At 34.9% G+C, this 24,760-nt stretch overlaps 1 protein-coding gene and 1 pseudogene across 3 annotated transcripts in view; one reads left to right on the forward strand and one right to left on the reverse strand.

Moving 5' to 3' along the window:
• Nucleotides 1–24,760, forward strand: part of Ccser1 (coiled-coil serine-rich protein 1) — a 1,107,714-nt gene that overhangs the window by 424,708 nt on the left and 658,246 nt on the right. The window lies entirely within an intron of this gene.
• LOC106149196 lies at nt 3,863–5,801 on the reverse strand (annotated as a pseudogene).

Genomic DNA, 24,760 nt, shown 5'->3' on the forward strand with positions numbered 1-24,760 from the left:
TGTCAGCATATCTTTTGGAATAGAAAACAAGTATTTAAAAACACAAAATAGAGTTAGTTCTTTTCTGCGCTGTCTCCCTTCTTCACTACATGTATGCTACATGTGTATTAAACTTTAAAAACATGATAAATTATTAGGAGCGCAAAATTGACAACATGATAGTAATTTTAACTTAGAGAAAGATACACTCCAGCGGGGAGAGGGGATGGAAGGAAGGGAAAGAAAAATCAGAAAAGAAGGATAAAATGAAAACACAGCTTTGTGAACAGGGAGGGGAAAGGGGTTTGCCTGGAGGGGACAGGAATGGGAAAAAAGCAGTCAAGACATATCTTGTACAAATACAAATTCCATGTAACGAATGCGGCCATCATGTATACCTAAAGTGTACCAGTAAACTTAAATAAAATGTTAAAAAAAGAATTATGTACAACTTTGAGCATCAAGGAACTAAATGTAGCAATTAAAAGATAGAGAATGTCAGAGTGGGTTAAAAAAAACAGGACTGAACTATTTGGTATCTAAAACACAAGAAAGAAATACACACTATGGCTAAAAGAGCTGTATAAAATACTTATGTAATGAAACCGAATAGTTTTGGTGTTGTGAGTGGTTATAGACATATATAGATATGTAAATATTTTATTGAGAGCCTTTAGAATGTGGATTTCTTTAGGAGTTGTATTAGTTACTTTCCCATTTTGGGGAAAAATGCCTGATAGCCAGAACTTCAAGGAGGAGAGGATTATTTGGCTCGGTTTCAGGGGGTCCAGTCTGTGACTGACTGGCTCCCAGGCAGAAGCAACATAGTAGAAGTCATGGTGGAGGAAAGCTGCTGAACTCATGGTAGCCAAGAATCACAGAGAGATAAGGGAGGGGCTAGGGATGAAATTACACCCTTCTGGGTCACGCGCTGTGGTTCCTCCAACCGGGCCCTTTCTCCTAACCTCAGCACTAAGGCATCCACTGAGGAGCACCGTGCCCCCTGTAGTGCAGTCAACTCGGAAAATGCTACCTCTGAACACACAAGTGTTTTGGAAGATATTTTAGATCTAAACCATAATGGATGTTTTAGTATTAGAAAAACAGACATATTAAAATAGTCTTGTAATGAATAGTCATTGCCTATGTAGAATACAGTGTGGAAAATATATAATGAATAAATGAATCAATGTAGTTAAAAATGTCATTTTGGGTTGAAATGTGGCTATCATTTCAATCAGTAAGTTATATTTAGCATATGGCCAAGTTAGGTAATGCTGTCATTTATGATAGAAATGTTTATTACAGATTATTTTATTATTTTAGTGTTGGATTAATGATGCTATAAGATCCTATTATGAATGTCTAATAGAAACATATGTGAACTAATTTCTATTTTCCTGTCACATAACATCTGCAAGGTTCTTTATTAATTTGAGTATTGACTTCACCATTTTTAATCTTTCACAGCTCACACTTAACTGTCATGGTTATAAACTTTAAATGGCACTAACAAGTTGTATTTGAATAATAGGGACCCAAAGTAAAACTGATAATCCTATTTCTAATTTATTTAAAATACCATTTAAAAAGCATTTTGAGTTGTGGTTAATGAGAAAAAATTTCAAATTTTTAATTTATGAAAAATATTTAAACAGAATGCTTCTGTATCACTAAGGAACCAAATTGCCTAGTGATTAAAAAATGCAGGTTTTAGAAATAGATTTGGGTTACATGTATCTCTGATTCTTGTTGTAGGCATTTTAAATTTGTTGGTGAATATATTCACCTGTAATTTCTACACGGAGTTTATAACATAAGTGAGACAAGATGTCTGTTCTCATCAAACCGCTGATTTTTGGGTGAATGCAAACAGTACACACATATATATTCACAACGTGAAAATGGCAAACTAGAGTGAGAAAAGAGAAAAGTCCTGAGAAAAGTGATACTTAACCTGCCGTTACAAGAAAAACTAAAAATTAGATGAATAAATTAGAAGAATAAATTAGAAGATATGAAATGACAGTAATAATATATACTTATAGGGCTTTATAAAATTAAAATGACCAGTGTGAATCACAATACATAAGACCTGTCAAATGGTAGACCCTGAATAAGTGATCAGTGCTGCTGTTTTTACTGACTACCTTTCTATCCATAAACTTTGATACCTTATGGTTTCATGTACAATAGCAATTACCCAAATGTGCCCTAACTACTTGTCTTATACATAACTGTCTGCAAAAATAATATAAAATCAGGGATAATCTTGTTCATCTTTGTATCTGATCATGTTAATTGGGATTTAATAGGTGTTGTATAAATTTTCTTTAACAATTAAGTTTGTGAATGAAAGGTAAAATACAGGTCAACCATCATTAGAAATGTGAAGCTTTGTAACTAGACGTACTATATTTTTGATTTAATAAATCCAGTTATTGTCCCATTGCTTCAAGCCTGCTGGCCTCCTATGTGTGAGTGGATGTGTATAAGTCCAGTTAACTATTTAAATGTATTGGACTGATTTAGTCTGATTTCATATGTACAAACAGAATCCCAAGTTGGGACTGAATTAAAAAAGAATCCAAGATGCAGCTTCTCTAAAGGTGTTGTCTTGGCTTTGTACATGTTTGCAGTAACTGATTTTAAAGCATAAATCCCTGATTTTTTTCTGACTCAGCCTTAGAATAACGTTAAAGACAAAATGGATTTCAGACAGCCGTAAATAGCAAAAATGAGAAGCAGTGGCTCTCACCAAGAGAAAACACTCAGCGCTCAGCTCATTTCTGCAGTTCTTAGAGAGGCTGGCCGAGGGGAGGCCGTGATTAAGAAACGGCCATTGCCAGCCATGGTGGCGCATGCATGTAATCCAAGCACTCAGGAGGCTGAGACAGGAGGATTGTTGAGAGTTTGAGACCAGCCTGGGCTACAAAGAGAGCTCAATTCTAGCCTGAACTGCATAGGGAGATCCTGTCTCAACAAGACAAAAAAAAAAAAAAAAAAAAAAAAAAAAAAAAAAAGGGCTATTATAATCAGCTAATTTTTCTAAGAGGTTAAGAGATAGAAAAACATATAAAGAAAATAATTTCAGAAAAATACTTAAATAAAATACTGAATGCTTTAAGTGGTAGACTTTAGTTACATGAAAACTTTCTCTGTGGTCTCTCCCTGTTGGAGTCATTGTCTTTGCTCATGGTAGATGGCCACCTCTCTTTCCTTCCAGAAAAATATCTTGTATTTCCGCTATAGTGAAGCAATAGTTATCAATTAGAGATGAAAACTTGGAACTTGATTATGGGACTCAACTCTCTGAAATCTTTGTTTCCAATAATAACACTAAGGTAAAAGCCCCAAATCTTTTCTTACATTTCAATAGATTACTGACAGGCATGCTATGCGTGCACGTGTGCGTGTTTTTGCATTGCTGAGGGCAGAACGTGACCCTTCCAAGATGCCATGGCCTACTCCCTGGACCTATCCTTATATATTTCCAAGTCTGAAAAAGCTATTCTTTTTTTTTTTTTTTTGGTTTTTCTCTGGTACCGGGAACTGAACTCACGACCTTGCACTTGCCAGGCAGGCGCTTTTGCCGCTGAGCTAAATCCCCAGCCCCTGAAAAAGCTATTCTTTGCAGATGTGATCAGATTAAAGATTGGGCATGGGAAAATTATCCCAGCTTATGTATCTAAATGCAATCACACATGTTATTTTAAGAAAGAAGCAGACAAACAAATAGGGAGAGAAGAAAGTTCTAACCTAAGGCATCAAGTTTATGCCATAGGAAAAAAATACCAATTTTTTATTGATCAATAAATAAAACTAAAAGAACAATAACTGCTTCAGTGTCTGATTTATTTCAGTGGATATTTTTATGGTCTCAAGGTACATCCATTTTCCTACAAATGACTCACATTTATCCGTCTTTATAACAGCACAGTGCTCCATTCTGTATAACTAACTTTTCTTTCTCCATACATCTGTTGATGGACTCATAGGCTACTTCTGAGACATGGCTATTATGAATTATGCCACTATGAATATGGATATGCATGTATCATTATAATATGTTATCTTTCACACTTTTGGGGAGATTCCTAGAAGGAGAATAGCTGGTTCAAATGGAAGTTTTGTTTTTAAAGGAATATAAAACTATTTCTTGACTACTGCTCACCATTATTTACAATCAAGTAAACAATATACGTTAGGATAACATTGTGACTACTACAAAGTTGATTTCCTGGGTTTTGCTGAAAACACTAACCCAAATACTGAAAAGATTGAGCCTACATGTAAGGAACAAGTTGGGGTCAAGAAAAACATGCAGGTCAATAATTTAAATTACAAGTTTGTTCACTCATTTATTCTAGCAGATCCTACAGTGTGAACACCTGTAGCCACTCAGTGGATTTCCATGAGCCAAGTCTTAAGACATCCACGAATCCTGACTTTGGAGTACAGATTTCAATTTGTTGTAAAGTAATGTGTCAAGAAGAATCTTTAATGCTCCCTTAACAAGTCTTCCTTAGCTAATTCAAACAAACTAGGTTTTGACTTGCTACCTTATCTGGGTGGGGAAGTTGTTGGTAGAGCTAAGAATTCTTTTCAGGAATTTTGCAAGTAAACTGCTGCATTTTTGTGAAAAAAAAAAAAAAAAAAAAAAAAAAAAAAACCACAGATATGGATTCTGATAGGGCTGCTTTGAAAATATCCAAATAAACCACATAATTATCTATTTAACTTGAAAGGTTATGGCTTCAGGAAAACTTTCTATTTAACTAAAGTGATTTATTTCTCAGGTTGCTCAGAATGATGGCCTCTCAAACATGAGCTTATCACCCATCATTTTTTATTTTGGTAAATGTTTAAAAACAAAACAAAAACCATTTACATAAGTATTTTATTTGTACACTCAAACAAAAAACTCAGAATGGTCCTTAAGCATGTGAGCTAAAACATGAGTTCTGACTGAGTTTGACTGTGGACAATTCCCCCAGCATTTAGAAAAGCAGAGGAAATATACCAGGATATCAAATGCTCTTTTATCATAAAGGAAATAACTACAAAAGCTTTTGTTTGTTCAAAGTACTCAAAGCTATAGATGCAAAACAAAGAAAATCCAACAACTCCCCCAAATACTATCAAAACCAACATATTAAACTTGATTTTCATTAGAATGCTGTTTTTTTTTTCACACTGTTAAATCAAAACCAAGACCCATCATTTATATATACATGATGTAAGTTATTGAGCTTCATCTCATCTGGACAAGAATGCCAAGTTAGTCTCTCTTCATAAAAAGCAATTACAATCTGAGAACATTTCATATTTGCCTCTTTTGCCAGCACCAAGTCAGCATCATCTGAATCTTTCCATTTCATGGAAACATCAATTCTCTACTACTATTCGTGGCACCAATTATTCATTTAGGATCAAGACCTCAAGCAAAGCCTCTAGGTTTGTCAGCAGCATCTCTTTTTTTTTCTTTGATTTGCTATCATCAGATTCACTGTCAGATAAAGATTTTCTTTGTGTACCATTTTTTCTTTACTAGCTTTTCGAGAATTAAGAAATGCTTCAATTAACTCTGGACAATCTAAATTTTCTTCAGGTTCCCATGTATTGTCAGCATCTGTAAATCCCTTCCACTTCAGAAAATACTCCACCTTCCCATTAACCACAGGTCAGTCTAGCACTTTTTCTACCACAAATTCTTCAGGCTCTGCTTCCTCAACTTTTTGATTTTTTTCCATTTTGTTTCTTTCCCATTTTTTGCAGTGTAGTTTTATTGGAGGCCATTTTCTTATCGCAGACTTGAAGAGCTATTAAGTCCGCTCGAGGCAATGGCGCCTGAGGGTCCCTGGAGGGCAGGAGGGAAGGAGGGGGAACGGGGCGAGGACCATGAACTGGGTCTTCTCCGCAAGTTCTTCAAATGGAATTTCTATTTTTAGGTGTTTGAGGAATCTCTGTACTGATTTCCATAATGGTTGTAGTATTTTACATTTATACTAACAATCTAGATATGTTTCCTTTTCCCTACAACCTTGCCAGCATTAGTTAAACCTGCTGTTTCTTCATGTTATTTTCTTATGCAGTTGAGGCTCTATTCAGAAGGTCTTTCTCTTTGCTTATGTCTTCAAGAATTTTACCTATTTCATCTTCTAGCAGGTTAAATTTTACTCTTTAAATATCCAGTTATTTGAACCATTTTAACTTTATCTTACCATATGGTGCAAAATATGGTGCTAGATATAACCTTCTCCCTGTGGATAACCGTTTTTCCCAGCACTCATCGTTAAAGAGGCTGTCTTTCCTCTACTGTACATGGTTTGACACTTTTTGAATATAGATAGAGTTGTTTCTGCTCTGTTTCTATTTTTGTGCCAGTTACATACTGTTTTTATCATTATAACTTTGCAGTATAACTGTAAATGTGATGCCTCCTGCTGTTCTTTTTACCCAGGCTTGCTTTTGCTATTCTGAGCCACTCTTGTTCCATATGAAGTTTGGAATTCTTTTCTCAAGTTTTATGAGGAATGCTACTGGCTTTTTGTTTAGCATTTATTAAATCTACCTTCAATTTTGATAATATGGCCATTTTGATAATATTGGTTTGGCCTATATAGGAAGTGGGGATATTTTCCCCTTTTTAGACTATGCCTTTGATCTTATTTGTTTGTTTGAACACTATAATTTTGTTATAGAGTGTGTTTTCTTCCTCAGTTAGGTTAATTCTTAAGTATTTAATTTTTTTCTTTAAGCTCTTATGAATGATATTATTTTTTGAATATCATTTTTTATATGTTCACTATTGGTGTACAGGATGCAATTTATGTTGATTTTTGTATTACTGAATTTGTTGTTATATCTAGAAGTCCTTTTTTGCTTTTCTGTGGCAAGTATCATGCTGTCTATAGATAAGGAAAGTTTGATTTTTTTTCCTTTCCTATATGTATCCCTCTTATTGGTTCTCTTGCCTGATTTCTCTGGCAAAAGTTTCAAGTACCAAACTGAATAAAGGTGGTGACTGTGAACATTGTTTTCATGTTCTTGACTTTAGAGGAAAAGTTTTCAGTTTTTTCCAACTTAATGTGATGTTGGCTGTGGGTTCGTCATAAATGGCTTTTATTAAATTGAGATATGGTCCTTCATCATTTATTTTCTAGAGCATTTATATCATGAATGGAGTTTGTGGAGTTTATATCATGAATGGATTTTATCAAAAGTTTTTCAGCATCTATTGAGATGATTATGTGAGTTTTGTCCCTATGTGATCATGTATTATGTCCTTATGTAGTATATTCATTGATTTTCATATAATTAAACCATTATTGCATTCCTGGGCTGAAGCCTACATGCTCATAATAGATGGTCTTTTTAATGAGTTATTGCCTTCTTTTTGGCAGCATCTTGTTTTCTTTTAGGACTTGAAACACTTCAATCTCTTCTGACCTTTAATCTTTGTGTTGAGAAGTCTTCTGCAATTTTAATGAGTTTACCTTCATAAGTGATTTATTGCTTTTCTCTAACACCTTTTAAAATTTCCTCCTAGTGTTGAACTTCTGAGACTTTGACTATGATTTTTGTGCAGGTCTTTTCTGAATGACCTATTTCGGGTTCGGTATGTCTTGTTTATTTATTCATTGTATGTACTTGGAAGGTTTTCTGCTATAAAATTTGTAACTTGGAATTTTGCCAGTTTTACTGTCTTCTGATGTTTTGCTAATTCCAATTATTCTTAGATTAGTTTTCTTTGATTCATGTAGCATCCATGTTCTCTGTTTTTTAAGGTGTCTCTGAGTACATGGTCATCTGCATCAGCCAAGTAATCTAGTTCTAACACATGTTCCTCACTTTGGTCACTTCTGCTGCCTATACATTCAATAGAACTTTTATCTCCTGGATGTTTTTAGTCTTCTGGACCATTCCAAAGATTATAACTCTTTGTCATACTGAACATTCTTGTTTTATGTCTTTTTTAAAGCTCAGCTAGCTCTTCATTAGTGTCTTCTTTAAACTGAAGTTTATTTTGCTTATAAAGACAGCTCTCTGATTATCTGTTCTATTATTTCCTCTCTTATAATTTACTGTATTTTATATAATTAATTGTTTAGCTTTTGATTTTCTCCTCATCTATGCCCCATAGATCAGCTCTGGGGGAGTTGGGAGTTTGGGAAGGCATTGTGTTGCCCAGTCTTCTCAAGTTTCCATTTTCTCCTGTGTGTTTGTACAGAGGCTGTGGAGCAGTTACAGTGAAAATACTTTGTTGATGGTATGGAGAGAGTTCTAGTCATGGTCCAGTTTCCACTGTTGTGCCCTCAGGGTGACTAACTATAGGTCTTTTCTTCTGCCCAGAGATCCTATGGCCTCCATTATCTTGGAGTGGGGAGGGTGTAGTGTAATTGACCCAGCACTCAGTCCTCCAGAAGTGAATTCCAGTATGGTTGATGACACAGAGACAACCCGGATTTTGCATCCAGTAAAAACCAATTAATAGCAACAACCATACCTCCCTGGCAATAGGAAGAAAACCAGCTACAATATTAGAGTCAAATACAAACTGGATATTGGCATGCCATGAGACCAATAAAAGCTACCACTGTAGCATCCTTAGCAATAGAAAAGGGATCTCTAGTACAGACTCAAAGATAAACCAAATAGTGACATACAGTAAGTTTGTAGTAAATACAACTCTACCGCCATTAGCAATACAAAGTAATTCAACATTAACAGCGTAGTCAACTAAATATCTGAAGATCAATGAAGCTTTAGAATAAAACCAGTAAAGGTAGAGGGAGTGTGGAAGGGGAAAGTGAAATTTGAAAAATAAAGGAAGGAGAGATGGAGGAGATAAAAGTGAAATAAGTGGTAAATGAAAATTAATAGAATTTGATAGCAGGCTCAAAAAGAACAAATGAGAAAGGAAAAACAATGAAGAGACAGAAAAAAAGAAAGAAAAAAAAAGCAAAAAACAAAACACAAAGAAATCAATGAAGAAAAACTGTAATGAGTCCTAAAAAGCTCCTCCATATTTGTGAATGAGTGGTTTCTTTCCAGGGTCAGAAGTAACAGAGTCAGGCAGACATCTAGGAGGGATAGAAAGTCAGTGATAACGCCTACTTTGTTTCCACACCCATGTCTTCATGTGTGTGACTGCTAAATACGGCCCCATCCTCCCTGCTGGGCCAGTGGTGTCTGCACTAAGCCTATGCAGCCACTTCCAGGTCCTGTGTCCCTTTGCCCACCTCAAGTCTCAGCTTCCTCTTCCTCACTTTATGACCTGTATGGTTCTGCATTATTTCAGCTGTTCCACAGGTGCCTATCTACACCCCAGGCTGTGGCAACCCTCCAAGCTGAAGCACATTCCTGATCTCATTGGCAGAAGGGAACAGCAGAATTCTGAGCTCTGTGTTGGATGTAAGCAGCAGGGCAAGGGGGCAGGCAGTCTGCGGGATTTTATGCCAACACTTTCATACCAACCCTACTCTGAAATCCACATGAAAATGGCCAGGCTTCTCAATTCAGAGGGTGGGACCCTAGTGTCCTGCCTAGCCTGAGCCTAAATTTCTCATGGGTTCTGTTTTTCCGATGTCCCCAAATATCTCCTGTGGCCACCTTACCCCTAGTCACTGTGGCAGAGTGAGCCCAGTAAACCTGAAGGGTAACTGTTCTGTAGCTCCATCTTAAACAGCTACCCCTTCCCAACGTGGCTCCTGATTAAACTCTCTGAAGTATAGTACTTGCTGCACTGCATTTTTTTGTCCAGCTATCACCGTCCATGCAGAAGAAGTAACATTCAGAGTAAAACCCCATGCTGTTTTTGCAGTATACAATAAGTGTGTGCTTTTCTTGGGGCTGACACTGCCGGCCTGGTCTGTTGTTTCTCACCAGAGTTGCTGACACTCTCCAGGCTTACATTGTGTCAGCAGAGACGGATCCCCTTCCCTTGGAGCAAGGACAGCTTTCCAGAATACTTCATATTTTCTACTTTGTTTTGCTTAGTTTCTCTATCTTTTCTGTGGCTTCTAGTTTTCCTGTCGTCTCCCTCCAGATTCTTGGAGATCTCCTTTTTATTTTATTTACCAAGTTGTTTTCCAGGTTTCTTGATTCCAGGTCTCACAGAAGTTGTGTTTTGCTGCTGGTCTTTGCTGTGTTATTTTTACTTTCCCCAACTGAAGAAATTTTAACTCTGAGAATTCATCTCTCAGTCATTTGTGCCTCCTCCTCAGGGTTTTTCTTTTTAATTCCCTTGGGCTTTACTAATGGTGTAACCACTGGCAAGTCCCTTCTAGAGATACATGATCAATTCAAATAGCACGTCCACCATTCAGGTGTAATTGCTCTGATCACTTCATTCTGTGCTTGAGGTGCTCCCAGAGAGGCTGGAAATGCCCCTGCCTTGGAAATAGACTTTTAGATCAAACATGTTCTTTTACCATTGAGACTTTTCCACCTGTCCCAAGATGCTAGGACCTAGAAATCTCTCCTTTTCATGGAATCAATGCATTTTTCCTCCTGTCTACTCTAGAATTCCCCTCCCATTCCAGTCATTTCTTCAGGATTTTCTTCTTACTTTCCAATATCTGCAGAATTATTTTATCAGCATAATTGAGATTTTATAAAGTTGAAGGATTTTATAGAGAGCATCTGTTTTCATATTGATTCTCCTTTAAATTAAGACATTCCTTTATTAAAATGACATGAGAAGGGGATAATTTTTTTTTTTATTTTAAAGATAAAAGGAGGGAAACATTAACAGACATACAACATTTTACAGCATATCACAAGCACAATACAGACAATACAGAGTTACAAACAAAGTGGTAGGGAATTAACAATGGTGGTTGTATTACATATTGATATCTTCAAAGTGGCTTCTCATGAAAACAGATATAGACATGCAATACTGGTCAACCAAAGACTCATTGACAGTTTCTTTCAGCATAGAAATAGCAGACAGAAGAACAGCCATGTTAACTATCCTGTATATACATACATACAGAATTTCTCCTTCTTTCCCTTCTCTTTTCCCACATCCCAGAAGCCCTTTACTCTTCGGTGGTTTCCTATCATTTCACAGTGTCTATCATACCTCCGAGTTTAAATTAACTCTTTCAAGTTTTACACTAGTGACACAATGCGGTGCTTGCACATGTATGTTTGATTTATTTCACTTATGAGTATGGTCTCTAGTTTTGACCATTTAAATATAAAGGCCTCGAGTTTATCTTTCTTTACAGCTGAGTAATATTCCATTATATAAAAGTACCATAATTTTCTTATCCAATCCTCGGTGGATGGACATTTAGGTTGCTTCCACATTTTAGCAATTACAAATTGTGCTGCTATGAACATAGGTGCACATATATCACTGTGATATGATGTTTTTAGATCTTCTGGGAAAATAGCCAGCAGGGGGATAGCTGGGTTGAATGGGACCTCTAAACCTAGTTTTCGGAGGAATCTCCAAACTGATTTCCACAGTGGTTTCACCAGTCTGCATTCCCACCAGCAGTGGAGAAGGGTTCCTATTTCTCCACAGCCTCGCCAGCATTTGTTATTGGTTGATTTCTTAATGCTAGCCATTCTTACTGGGGTAAGGTGGAATCTTAGTGTTGTTTTAATTTGCATTTCTCGAATGACTAATGATGTTGAACATTTTCTCATATATTTATTTGCCGTTTGTATCTCCTTGTCTGAGAAATATGTGTTCATCTCCACTGCCCATTTTTGGATTGGGTCTTTGAATTTGGAGGGGCTGAAATTTTTTAATTCTTTATATGTTCTAGATAGAAGCCGAGAAGGGGATAATAGATGTGTTGTCTCACCAGGTCATGTTCAGCTGTAATGCACTTCTACTACTGTTTCATTCTTCAGAGCATCCAACATGCTTCCAGGAGTTATGTGAGGTCAACTCTCCCAAGAACATTGTAAAAATCAATGAGGGTGAGCTTCACTTAGTACCTCAATGGTAGCTAAATAGATGAAGAGCATTTCAAATGATGATACCACCAAACAGGTTGTATATCTTTTTTGTTTCTTTGTTTTTAATAGAGTTAGCTTTGGCCAATAAAGTATATATAGAAGTGTAATCTAAGTAGCTCTTCATCTGCAACAGAAAAAATACAGTAAGTGGCCTTTAAATATAAGTGTCCTCATACTAAAGATGCATTTAAGAAATATGCTAATAATAATGATTAATTTTTCTTAGTTGTCTAGTACCTACAGGGAAAGAAATTATTATCTATATGGTGGTTCCTGAAGGTTCCATGGAGCATAGAGATAAACCTAATTTAACACATTCACAACAGGGCTGTAATTCCTGGGTCTTGCTACTGGGCAGCTCTGATTTAATTTCATGAGATACATAAATTTATTGTTACGCTGACAATTTTTAATTGATATTGTTATGGCTTATATCTAGATGTCTCTCCAGGACTCATGCACTCATAGGTGGGGATTTTTCAGAACTGGCTGGATCTAGGGCATGTGATCCTGGGATTATGGGTGTGATAACTAAATGGGTTTGGCATGGATGAAGGTATGGATAGTGGAAGCCCCACCCTGGGTGTGGCTGGCACCAATCAATAGGCTTCTAGCCTGCATTGAATATAAAGAGACAGCTGCTGCTTGCTGCTTCTCTCTGCTATATCATGGACTGTCTCTTCTGTGATGCCCCTCTGCCCTGCCACAATGCCCTGGAGCCAGCCAGCGGACTGTGGACTGAAACCTCTGAAAACTGTGAGCTGAAATAAACCTTTCTTTCTTTAACTTTGGCTGTCAGGTATTTTGTCTCAGCAGCAAGAATAGTAACTATGACAGGTATGAAGAGAATGAATATTTATAGCTGAAAAATAGTTACTCAAATTCAAGCAACTAAGTAGATCCAATCCATCTACAGACTTTTTGTTAATTTTATTATTAAAAAGACCAATAAAAATGATTAAATCCATTTGTACTACCAGTGCTACAAGCTGGCCAGTGGGACAGTCATACATGTACCCCTGATGGTTCAAGCCAGCAGGAGCATGTTAAACAGAAAATAAAGTAGAGTATCAAAGTTATAATGATGTCTGTTCAAATTTAATGATTTGATATAATAAATATATATTGAAAATTAAATTTTATACAATAGTTTGCAATTTAAGCAATTATAAAACTTAAGTCATTAAAGAAATAAAGAAACATTTCATATAATTGAAGTCAAGTTTTGGAAAGTTTTTCTCAACTGGAGAATTAGTTGAATGTCTTCAACATGGTTTTCTACAAGATCACTTGTAAATTGGATATTAATTGCATTTCATACTCTTGTGTTGTGTTACTTACACATACTTTAATGGTGACATTGTACTCTTAATTAATATGTATGTCTTGCTATATAATAAAATTGACCAATCATTTTGTTAATTAAAAATAACTTCTTTATTCTATGGGCTCTCACTGTTCTCATTCTCCTTTAGTGCCCTATGCTCGTTTGTTTTCCTAAACGAGAACTGAAGAAAGCATTTATAGCAGTGTTTTGTGCCTACAGTAGTATCTTTATTTTTTTAAATTTATTTTAAAAATAAAAGAAGGAAAACATATTGACAAACAGACATCCATTTTCAAAACAGCATAAGAACAATACACGCAATGCAGAGTTAAAGACAAAGTGGTAGGAAATTAACAATGGTTGTTCTATTATGTATTGATATCTTCAAATTAATTTCTCAAGAAAACAAACAGAGACATACAAGATTGATCAACTAAATAATCATTAAATGTTCCTTTCAGTAGTATCTTTAAAATGTCTCTATCCAAGTTTCCTTCCAGTCAGGAGTACAGTTCTTAGGAAACAGATGAATTAACTTCCTGCTATGCTGCTATGTATTAGAGGAGTTTCTGCTTCAAACCCAAGCTGACTTAGTATTTACCAAGTTGTACAAGGCTTTTGGGAAAGCTGATTTTAACCAAAGTTGCTTTGTACTTAGGTTTGGTTTCCATAAAGAGTTGTGAATCACTGCATCCTGCTGCGCTGGCTAACACTGCACATATGCCGATTGTAAACAGAGTGAGAGATACATTTGAGCTTACCTAGGGAGCATCCTAACTTGAATTTCCTTTAAGCATTTCTTTATGCATACCAGATACAGATATATTTTACCCAATGCTCCTTGTGTTACTTTGGGGAAAAAAGTTTTTTTAAAAATCTGACCTCTTTATGATTGCTCTGTATTCTGTTTTGGGAATTGGTCTGTATTATTCTTGTTATGCTTTGAGATACAGAAATTTTTAAGAAAATAATCCCTCTTTTTTTATACTCATACAGTTTCTTTTTCAAATATTTGCTCTTTGCCAGTCCCTTATTATACCCAGGATACAAAGTCATCTAAGCCATGGTATCTTTCCCTCAGGAAACTGCGGTTTGTTGAAAAGTGGGGAGGGGAGAATCACATATGTATGATTAATAGATTGGTAAGCATTATTGGATATTTTAAGTAAATAAAAAGTTAGTAGATTGAGAATTTCTCAGAGTGGGTAATAAGGCAAATTTTAAAGAAAGTCCAATTTTGCTGTAAGAGGGAAAGGTCATGTAACATAAAAAAATGATGGCTGTACTGTTGTAAACAAGATCTTTTTGAGGATGATTTAGAAGTTCATAACTGCCGAGTGTGTGACATTTTATGAGGGATAGTGTTCCAGGACAGAAATGTAAGCAGGATCACTGAAGACGTTCAGGATAAAAAGGAAATACATATACTTTTAATAAACTCAGCTAAGCGGAAAGCTTTAGAACATAAACTGTTAGAAATTTGGAAGCTTGTAATAGTGCACCAAAACCTAAAGAAACCAATCAATCTTTCCTTCTTTTATCCCAATCAATAAGCTTCCTTATATTTGAATGTAGTAGATAAGTCTTTGTAGAGATGATGGAAATATTTTCCCTTATGGAAATTAATCCAAAAGTTTTATTCACATTTCCCCAGTTCATATACATCATTCTTCATGCAGAAATTTTATTACAACCCAACTATTATGGATCATATTGTTAAATAACACTAGGTAGAACTAAATTAAAGAGAAGTAAAACATTTTGAAGGTCACACAGGAAGTACCTGATCTGTTTTATCTGACTACATTATTTACATTCAATAAATACAGAAAAATGATTTCACAAATCATAAATAAGATGACATTAGGTGAAAAATTATCTCATATAAAATTTAATCTTCTGGACACATCATGTAATGGAGAGTTTAAATTATCATTTTGCATTTCTTCTCTGCATCCACACATGTGGACAATAACTTATATTTATTTTTCCCATATATTCTGCCTAAGAATCTTTGTGTTTTATACTAGAGCTCGTGCAAGATGTGATGTAAACTCTGTAGATTAGAGGAGTGACATCCATTACCTCACCGCTCAGCTACATTTAAAATGAATTGCCTGGCTAATGTGGCTGTATTGTTGAGCAAGATCAGTATCATTTATTTGACAATAAAATAGCGCCCAGCTATCTCTTGAATGCTGTGGATGTCATTTAAATTTGAAAAAATGCAGAAGGTAGTCATTCTCTAAAAATCACAATATTTCCCACCAGGATCTTCTGGATTGATTCACGAAGATAACATTTAATGAAAGCTATGACATAACAAACTCATTCTCCTGTCTTTCTTTGTTCTTGTGGTTCTTTTTTTAATTTGTTTGTTCTTTAAGAGAAATGTGTTGATATAAGAATTCAATAGTAATACAATGGTTCATAGCTCTAAAAGTAACAAGTGGATATGTAGAAGAGATATTTTTAACAAAAGGTGATCATCATGTAACTGGTTTAACTTTGGACTTGGTATATCACTGATATTTTAAGTATTGCTGTAGGTATAACGGCTCTTCTATTTTAAAATTTAACTATGACCTTTATTTCTTCCTGGAGATCAGTCAGTTCTAGTTTACTGATGCTAAAACAGAAGTGATTTCCCTGGTTTAGTGAGCTCAGCTTCTTTTCAGTGAATGTGTGCTTCAATATGGTCAATTAGATATGAGAAATATCCTTTTTATAAAGTTGTGTAAAACATCAGATCATTCATATCTACAATCCATTTGATTATTGAGTAGAGAACTTGAATGACTGCGGTGATAGTCTTAGCTAAGAGCTAAGAATGTATCCTCATGAGAGAATTTGAGCCGGAAGCACACAATTAAGCTGTACCTAGATTTCAGATGCACAAAAGCTGAAAAATATTAAAACTTCTTTTATATTACTAACTTTAGAGGAAGTGTGCTAACCAGCAATAGACACCCAATACAGATCTTGGTAGTGAATGTGGGCTGCCATATTAACAGAAGTCTATAACATGGCTGTGGTCAATAGCTCTTGATGAAAACATTAGGGAATATGCCTGCACGTGTGGTTACTAGATGCCTCAAAGTCTTTCATAAGCCTGCAAGTCAGAACTTCCAGGAAAGATTTGTTTTTCTATTTTTGTTTTTTGTTTTTAATAAAATGGTGTTGGAAGCTGGGCGTGGTGCTGCACTCCTGTAATCCCAGCACTCAGGAGGCTGAGATGGGAGGATCGTTGCAAGTTCGAGACCAGCCTGGGCTACAAAGTGAGCTCAAGGCCAGCCTGAACTGCATAGCCAGACCCTGTCTCAAAAAAAAATAAGTAAAATAAAATAAAATAAAATAGTGTTGGAAACTGGAGGAAAGTGAGTCCTTGTTGTGCAGTATAAAGCTTTACAAGTTGTTGATTGAAGAAAAGTGGATAATGCAAAATGTGCTCAATTAACAGGATGATTTGCTAAGGAGTTGTGCAAGCAGAAGTGAAGGTGCCATCTGGCTTCTTCTAGTAGTATATAGTATAGTAGGAGAGTGGGACGGTGAATAGAAGGAAAGATGGTTAAACAGAAAGAAGCCAGTACTTGCAATCCTCAGAATGTCTTCAGCCTTTCTAGAAGTCATATAATACTAAATTTAATAAATGGCTTCAAGCAAAGATCAAGTTCAGGGCATTTCCAGGAAAATGTAGTCTAAAAATGTAGTGAAGGTATGATGATAAAATCTTTTGTTAAGATCTCAAAAAAGATTAAAGCTTTGACTCAGAAAACTCTTAAAGAGTTTAACAATGTACTCACTATGCCTTCTGAAACACTGTTATGACTGCTAGAAAGCTTAAGGGCAGTACTGCCCTTAGAAAGAGGAGCCTGGTATAGGCAAGAGCTGCTCTCAGGAGATTTGCGAATGTGGTTGTTATCAAATGATAAAAACACAAAGAGGATTCACGGGAGAGCTATGAAGTGCTTAAAGGTCATATATGCAGAACAGTTGCTGGTTCGAACAGAGAACAACTGAGGCCATTCAGAATGAGAAGAAGCCTGTGGGCACTTAGATTTCTACTTACAGAGTAGGCTCAGAGAGCAACCTAGCTGGATAATGACCCAGAGGGAAAAATCAGAGCCCAGCAGTTGAAGCAGAGAACCAAGAAGAGTTGTACTGTACCTTTCACTTTATTAAGCAACTTTCAATAGTTGCATGATTGTACTCTCGAATTGCGAAGGTTTAGCAGCTTCTGAACAGTTGCCATTTTCCTGCTTTCAGAACATGAGTGCCTACAGTATTTATAATATTCCGGGCCCACTACTGACTCTTGGATATTTGGGTGAAGGAAATTATTCATTAATTATTATATATGTGTTATTTTTCTTATTAATGATTTAATCTCTACCTTTCCTTGGATAATATTGAGTGATCATATTTTATTATTCAGTGATGGAATTTTTCAAATGTTTTCATTTACACATTTGTACTACTTTACTATTTCATACCTCAATTGGTAGAAACAAAAATACTTTATTTGTACACCTCACTTTTTCTTTTCCTCTCAACTACAGGGAGATAGTATAAAACTCTTTCATCAAAGAGGATGATTGTAGTTGGGAAATATGAAGCAAAAAAATGAAAACAGAACAAAATGGATATTTTTTGTTAAAAATGAAATACTGTTTTGATTGGAAGCAGCTTCAAAATACATGTCGTGTTGCACCATACTGCATAAGGTGGTTTACTTAATTTGAAAATTTTCAACTTTATGGCAATTTTATAGATTTTGATACTGGAGGGAGACTATGGCTTGAACAGATAGAGTTATTTCTCTTCGTACATCACACAGAGTTTTGTGTGATGTATCCTCTTTTTCCCTGTTACTTTTCTACACCATTGTAATTGAAATTAGTGTTCAAGAGTGATTCTTATGTGTCATTGCCATTGACAGTTTGTAGGAGCTAGAACATAATCAGTATAAATTTTTCCTATATCAAATTCCAAGTGTGGTCTTTATCTAAGTCCCATTTGATCATAGACTGAGACAGAAAATGATGCAACCTTATTTATAAAACCAGTTTTAGCTCTATAGTAACATTTTTTTCATTCCAAGAAAAACTAGTCTAAAACAAAATAGCTACAAGAATTTTTGTCATACCAAAAAATGTTGTTTTGATTCTTCAGAAAATATACAATGTACAAATAAAATATTAACCCACATATTCCCTATTTGGTAGATAATTTCCTAGTATATGATTATTTAAGATACTCTGAGATGTAAAAATGAGTTGTGTTTTTGAATAAATATATTGTTTAGTAAAATTTCCAGTTGGGTCTTAACACTGTGAGAAAACATGACTAACTTCCAGCAATTAATATTCATTACAAAAATTAAGACTAATTTTAATAGGTGATGGATAAAATAATAAATTTATATTTATTGTTGACTAGTCTGTATATAGAATACTAATGGGTAAAGTTTGTCACAGAAAATGACAGATACAACTTCTACATACTACTGGGACAAAATGCAAATATTTCAGCATCAACAGAAAGACTGACAAGGAATTATTCCTTTTTATAGAACGCCTATCAATCGATTACCAGACTGCTATCATACGGTTTCCATGCTTTGGCTTAAATTATTGTAGTATTCAAACATTTGAGTTGTGGTGAAACAGATGAAATGAAACCTCATCATTCTCTAATCTCCAGAACATTTTGTCAGAATTACTGTGATTTGTCCTTTAAAACTGATGTCCTCCTAAAGAAAAAAAATAGGCTATTCTTATAGTGTTAAAATGATTTTATCTATTAAGAACCTTTTCTTGTGAAGATCCTTTGTTTTATGACTCCCCCAAAATGTTCTTTTTCTCCTAAATTTTATATCCTATTTCACTCTGTAATTGATAATCTGTATTGCTAAAAAGTAAAAGCAATGTTTCAAAACTAATACAAAATGGAAAAATGTCTCTAATACTGATTGCCCTTATCTTAATTTACATCACATGCATGCGTTTATTTTATTTTATGTTATTGTACTGACCTTCAGTCAAAGCAATAGATGGCAGCCTTGTATACTAAATCACTGTCTCATAGGACAGTAAATCATAATATTTGCTTGGTAATTTTGAAGGCCACTGGGAAACCTTTTGCAAACAACTTTGTTCAAATACTAAAGATATGTAAGGTTTTGAAATGAGGTTCTCGGTTGTGGTGCTTAGTGATGATTGTGAGGTTTGTTTATTGTTATTTAATAAGACCACTCAGGCACAGACAATACATTTAAATGTCTTCATATCTCTTTCCCAATATTCGTAAGGTTAGACTTTGTCCAACTTAGCTGACAACTGTATTGAATGGGAAAAATGTTTTGGGGATTTTCTGTATGTTATCTAATGATAATTTGTTAGAATGAAATTATTTCCTTAACAGCATTTCCAATAAAAATATTAATTTGATGTCAGAAATTAAAATTTCTACCCAAAAATCCAATAATATTCTTTCTAGAATAGTAGAGAAAAATTAATACACATATTTTGAGGAATAATATTAAATATTGAATTTACTCATAGAAATAAAGTTTAGATTGGATAGTCAGAAATTACAGCACAGTGGTACATTGGAATGTTAAAAAGCAATGACATTCATTTCTTTATTAGTGAAATAATAATTATACTTCCTAAACACTACTTATGGTATAGTAAAATATGATACATACTTAAATTCAAAATTTTAGTTATGAAATGATATAATATTAACTATTGACATCAGGTAAAACATGTAGTAAAATATAAAAAAAAGTTGTTTTGTTAACCAAAATTTACCAAAAGTACCTAATCAGTTCCCCTGAAGTAGATTTATAATTTCTTTATATACTTCAATCTTACACATTTTATATTTAGCTTCACTTTCTTAAGATTGTGATTTTTCTCTTTGCTCAGTTGTATGTAGGTGTATTTTCTGGGATGGTGATTACTGAAGAAATACCCTTTGAAAGGTTAATTGTTGGCTTAGTTACTGGTATTTTCATGATAATCGACAAGTTGCAGAAAATTTAAATTGGAGTTAATTGGATAAACCGGACACATTTAAACCCTTTGCCGTTTTTTGTGCATATTGAACTTTGTATGCCACCACAGTATTTTTTAGTACTATACTTTGCACTGTCTTTCACAAAACAGTTAATTCCTTTATACTAGATAATGTCACATCCATCTTTTTACCCCCTTCCTTGTTCATTACAAGTGCCCTGAGCCATACTGCCTAATGAAAGGTACCTCCCATCAAGTCCGATTAGTGCTTTAATGTTTTCCAGGCATGCTTGGTGATGTGCCTGGCATATGAAACAATTTCCTACAGTTATAAAACTAATTAAAGTAAGCAGTCATCCACATACTACTTTCTAATGAATTGTAAGTTCATTAAGCTCACCCACACTTATTCTGAAAAGTCCATTGATATGATCTGTACGAATTAAATTCTTAGCCTTAAAAATGTGCAACTATCATAAAATCAAAAAGACTCTAAATTCAAGTTAAAGCATTATAAATACCTGGTGGTCAATGCTTTAAATGAAGTATGCAGCTCCTATACTCTGCCTAGATTATTTATTGACAAGATCCTTTTCCATTTGAGTTCTCTTCTAATTCATTTAACAAAGCAAAAATGATTCATTGTGAAATAATATCTCTTCAGCACCTTCAAGACTAAAATTTAATGAACCCACCTCACATTCCTCCCAAAGATCATGAGAAAATGATGAACTGAGGACTTGAGATCAAGTGATAAAACACAGCCTGTTTCCTCTGCGGAGAGGACTGGCATATATTCTTAAAATGTCAAACCATAGAAATGAGGTTTTTTGTTAACTCTTCTCTGGCCCTGTGAAATGCCTGACCAAACAGCTGAAGAATTATTACTCCATTTGGCTAGAAATAGTTTTGTAATGTAGGCTTATGTTCTGGAGATAATTTTACTGTCAGTGAGATAAGGTTGTCAGATGTGATGGTTAAATGTAGACTCTGGAGTGAAATTAATAAAAAAAATCATTTGAGGACATTGCTTTGTCTTGATAATAGTTTGTCTTTAGAACATAGCAGTATTTATTCTGAAGCTTTTTACTATGGCACATATAGGTACTTCTCACTTTAAAATTGAATTATAAATACATAAATTTAAAAATTCACACCCAATGATCGTAATGAGTTAACTACAAGGAGGCATGGAGGAATTTAGTTTGATCTGACCACAGCCATCTGGAATTATAGCCTCAATAGTTGCCCTTGAATAACCCTGGTCAGTGTTCTCCTTAATATAGGAACAAAACCACTGGAGCACATGTGGAACTTTAGGACTAGATTCAGGTGCCATCATTATGAGAATGTGCCTGACATCCTTGATATTAGCCTGAAATAAACCAGCCTGGGTAAATTCGCTTCACTCTGACCATTGCTATGAGCCCCTTCTGACACCCCTTGCAGGCATTCATTGGTCTTCATTCATTGCTGCCTGTGAGCACACTTCCGTCTGTCATTTCCCACTGCTTTGCACTCTGTTCATTCTGGAATCGTTTGCCTCTGTCTTCTCTCTTGCAGCCAGTTCAGATATACTGTGACTGGGGTTTTCTGGAAGAAGGTAGACACATTTTAACTTTTGAACTTTAACTTATAAACACTTATGTTAACTTATGAACACTTTAACTTATGGATAGGGTTAAAATATTGTGCTTGTAGTATAAATTTTTAGCTAACAGTTCATTTTCTCTGGTATGTAGAGGTTTAGTAAATCTGTCGCTGAGCAAAATCTCTTCCAGTCTGGGATCAGGTATAACTAGGGCAGTTAGATGCCATCATAAGTAATGGTTCATTGGCTCCTCAATAGAAGGCACAATTAGAAGACTTGGCTTCAGTACAGCATTCTCCAATATCTAGTTGTATGGCCTTGGCAGAGTAATTTGTACAGCCTCTACTTTGTATCTTCAATTGTAAAGTAAGGATATTAGACCAAAACAGTGAAGCCCATGATGCAGAAAGTACCACTGATAATATATTTGGTATTTTAAATAATTTCAATAAAATAATGAAACATTTGGTATTGTATGAAGTCAAAGCATTTCTCTTTTTCAATCCAGGTCAATTCTCCTAAATTCAAAGAATAAGTTTTCTAAGTCCTTAATAGGTCTCCAACCCTAGCACACCTCAGTTTTTCTTTGACAGTGCTGAAAGATCAGCTTTTAGTTGCTAAGAGACAAGAGCAACATGTTGCTGAACAGAGAAATGTTGAATGTAAGTCTTCTTTATAAAAAGAAGCAAATTTCTTGAAAGATTACTGTGAAATAATAGAAAAATTATACAATAGCCTTGGGGAATTTTTCTGAGCTCCAGTTGACCTTGTTTGGATTAGGAATCATTTGAAACACATCTGCTCCAATTAATAGACCTAATTAATAGTAACTGTTGAAAGCTAGTGTATACTGAATAAACCTTGGTATTAGACTTCCATGTTAAGAGGAAACTTGGCTCAGAATCAAACATCCAGTATCCACTTAAGGCTTAAGTGCTAGTGTTTATTGAGTACTTGGAAGGCAGGCATTCCTTCTAAGTTATTTGTACATGTTAATGTTAGTGTTCCCTGTACTGCTTCACGTTTATGATAGTCATATAAGATAAACAGTACTATTTCATCCATTTTACATAGAGAACTCTGAAACACCAAGAGAGAGAGCAATTAGAGAATGGTCAGAAAGCTAATAAATGACAAATAGTGTAATTCTATAAGCAGCCGTTCTCCTATGCATGTTAGCTCGCTAAGTACTCTCAGTTTGCGATTGTAAGATTGCTTCTTTCAATATTACATTGTCGGTATGTGGTAAAAGATGGGCACTCAAAAGGGTTTTTTTGTTAAAATAAATGAATATGTGCTGCAAAATAGCATTAAAAATGCCTCTGCACACACCTAGTTGAAGAACCAGAACTTCCTATTCTCTTTTCCCACTTAATTTTCTTCTGATCATCTGTCACCATTTCTGTTATTAATCATGAATAATTTGGAATAAGAAAAGTATGTTTTGATACCAGGTTGTTCAAATGAAAATGCCATTTGTACTTATCTCCATCCACATAATTTAACTGTATGACTTTGGAAGATATATTCAAGCTTCTTAAGGTCAATATAGGTATCAGTATCTCCTATATCTACCCAGGTTTATTGTATGACCTAAATTAAAATATTTTTAAAACCCTTAAGTGTATCAGGAGTGTTGTAAAAGTATTTTGAAAGAGGCAGTATAATATCTAGTAAAATTGCTGAAAATTGGGACCAAACAGACCTAATACTATGGCTGAGTGGTTCTAGAAGGTTTGATACAATATTTACTGATTTCTAGCATTAGGTTCTTAACACTTAATCACAAAAAAGAAGTTCTTAACTTAGGACTGTTAAAACCAATTAAATATTTAGCTGATCCTATTTCTAATAGTTCTCCATTCCTTTAAGTGTTCACTTACTCATTTAGTATTTGGGATATTCTCTAAAAGAATGCAATTCACTGTCTTATGACTGCACACACTTATTAGACTCTTTTCACATAGTTGTCTCAAAAACTATAACCACTGTTTTTGCCTGGTAACCATAAAACTCAAATTATATTATCTTGAATACTATTCTATTTAAATTTAGCACTGCAAGAAATATATTCAGATATAGCAGAAGCTAAATTGTTGGATGAGAATTTCACAGACCAGTGGGAATTGGAAGACTATGATAGAGAGATTTATAGCTTAACCTTCTGAATAGAAACACAATTCAAGTATTCACAAAATATATTGAGAAAGATTAAATTGCAAGCAAGATGTACATGAGTGTATGAATAGATATGTCTCTCATTGGTTGATTCCAAGTAAGCCTTTCTGTGAAAATATCTAAGAAGCAAAATTTGTTGTAACTGAACTCTTCATTAAATGGCGATGTATTATTGGAAATGCAGTCTTACAGAACATGAAACCAATACATGAACATACTAAAAACAAAATCTATCATTTCCTAGAACAAAACTCTGAAGATCACATATTTTTCCTATATTCTGCTGTGTGTTTGGGGAGGGAATGTTCTCTGCAGTGAAGCAGATTAAGTACTTGTGGGGTGTTATGCTCTGCCAAAAAATGTATCTACACTTTGCTCATGTCCTGAGACTTTGAGGGAGACTGACATTAAGAACATAGGACTGATTAATCTGGTAGAGGACATTTCAAAGCAGTCTAATGTTAAGGTTGAAGCATGGTACCTTTGGGGTGCTTTTATCCAACTCTACCTTGAGAATCAAGAGCAAAAGTCACAGCTGGATGATTTAGAAAGGTTTGAGTTTGGCAAGAAAGGAAACTCCAGTAAACTTGGGACCTGCAAAGGTGAAGCAGAAGAGAAAGAACATGGTTGCCAAAAACGTCAACATTAAGAAAAAAGCCATGTACTTTGGAATAGGAC

This window comes from Chinchilla lanigera, unplaced genomic scaffold (assembly GCF_000276665.1).
Source record: "Chinchilla lanigera isolate Chin_1 unplaced genomic scaffold, ChiLan1.0 scaffold00004, whole genome shotgun sequence".
Classification (NCBI taxonomy): domain Eukaryota; kingdom Metazoa; phylum Chordata; class Mammalia; order Rodentia; family Chinchillidae; genus Chinchilla; species Chinchilla lanigera.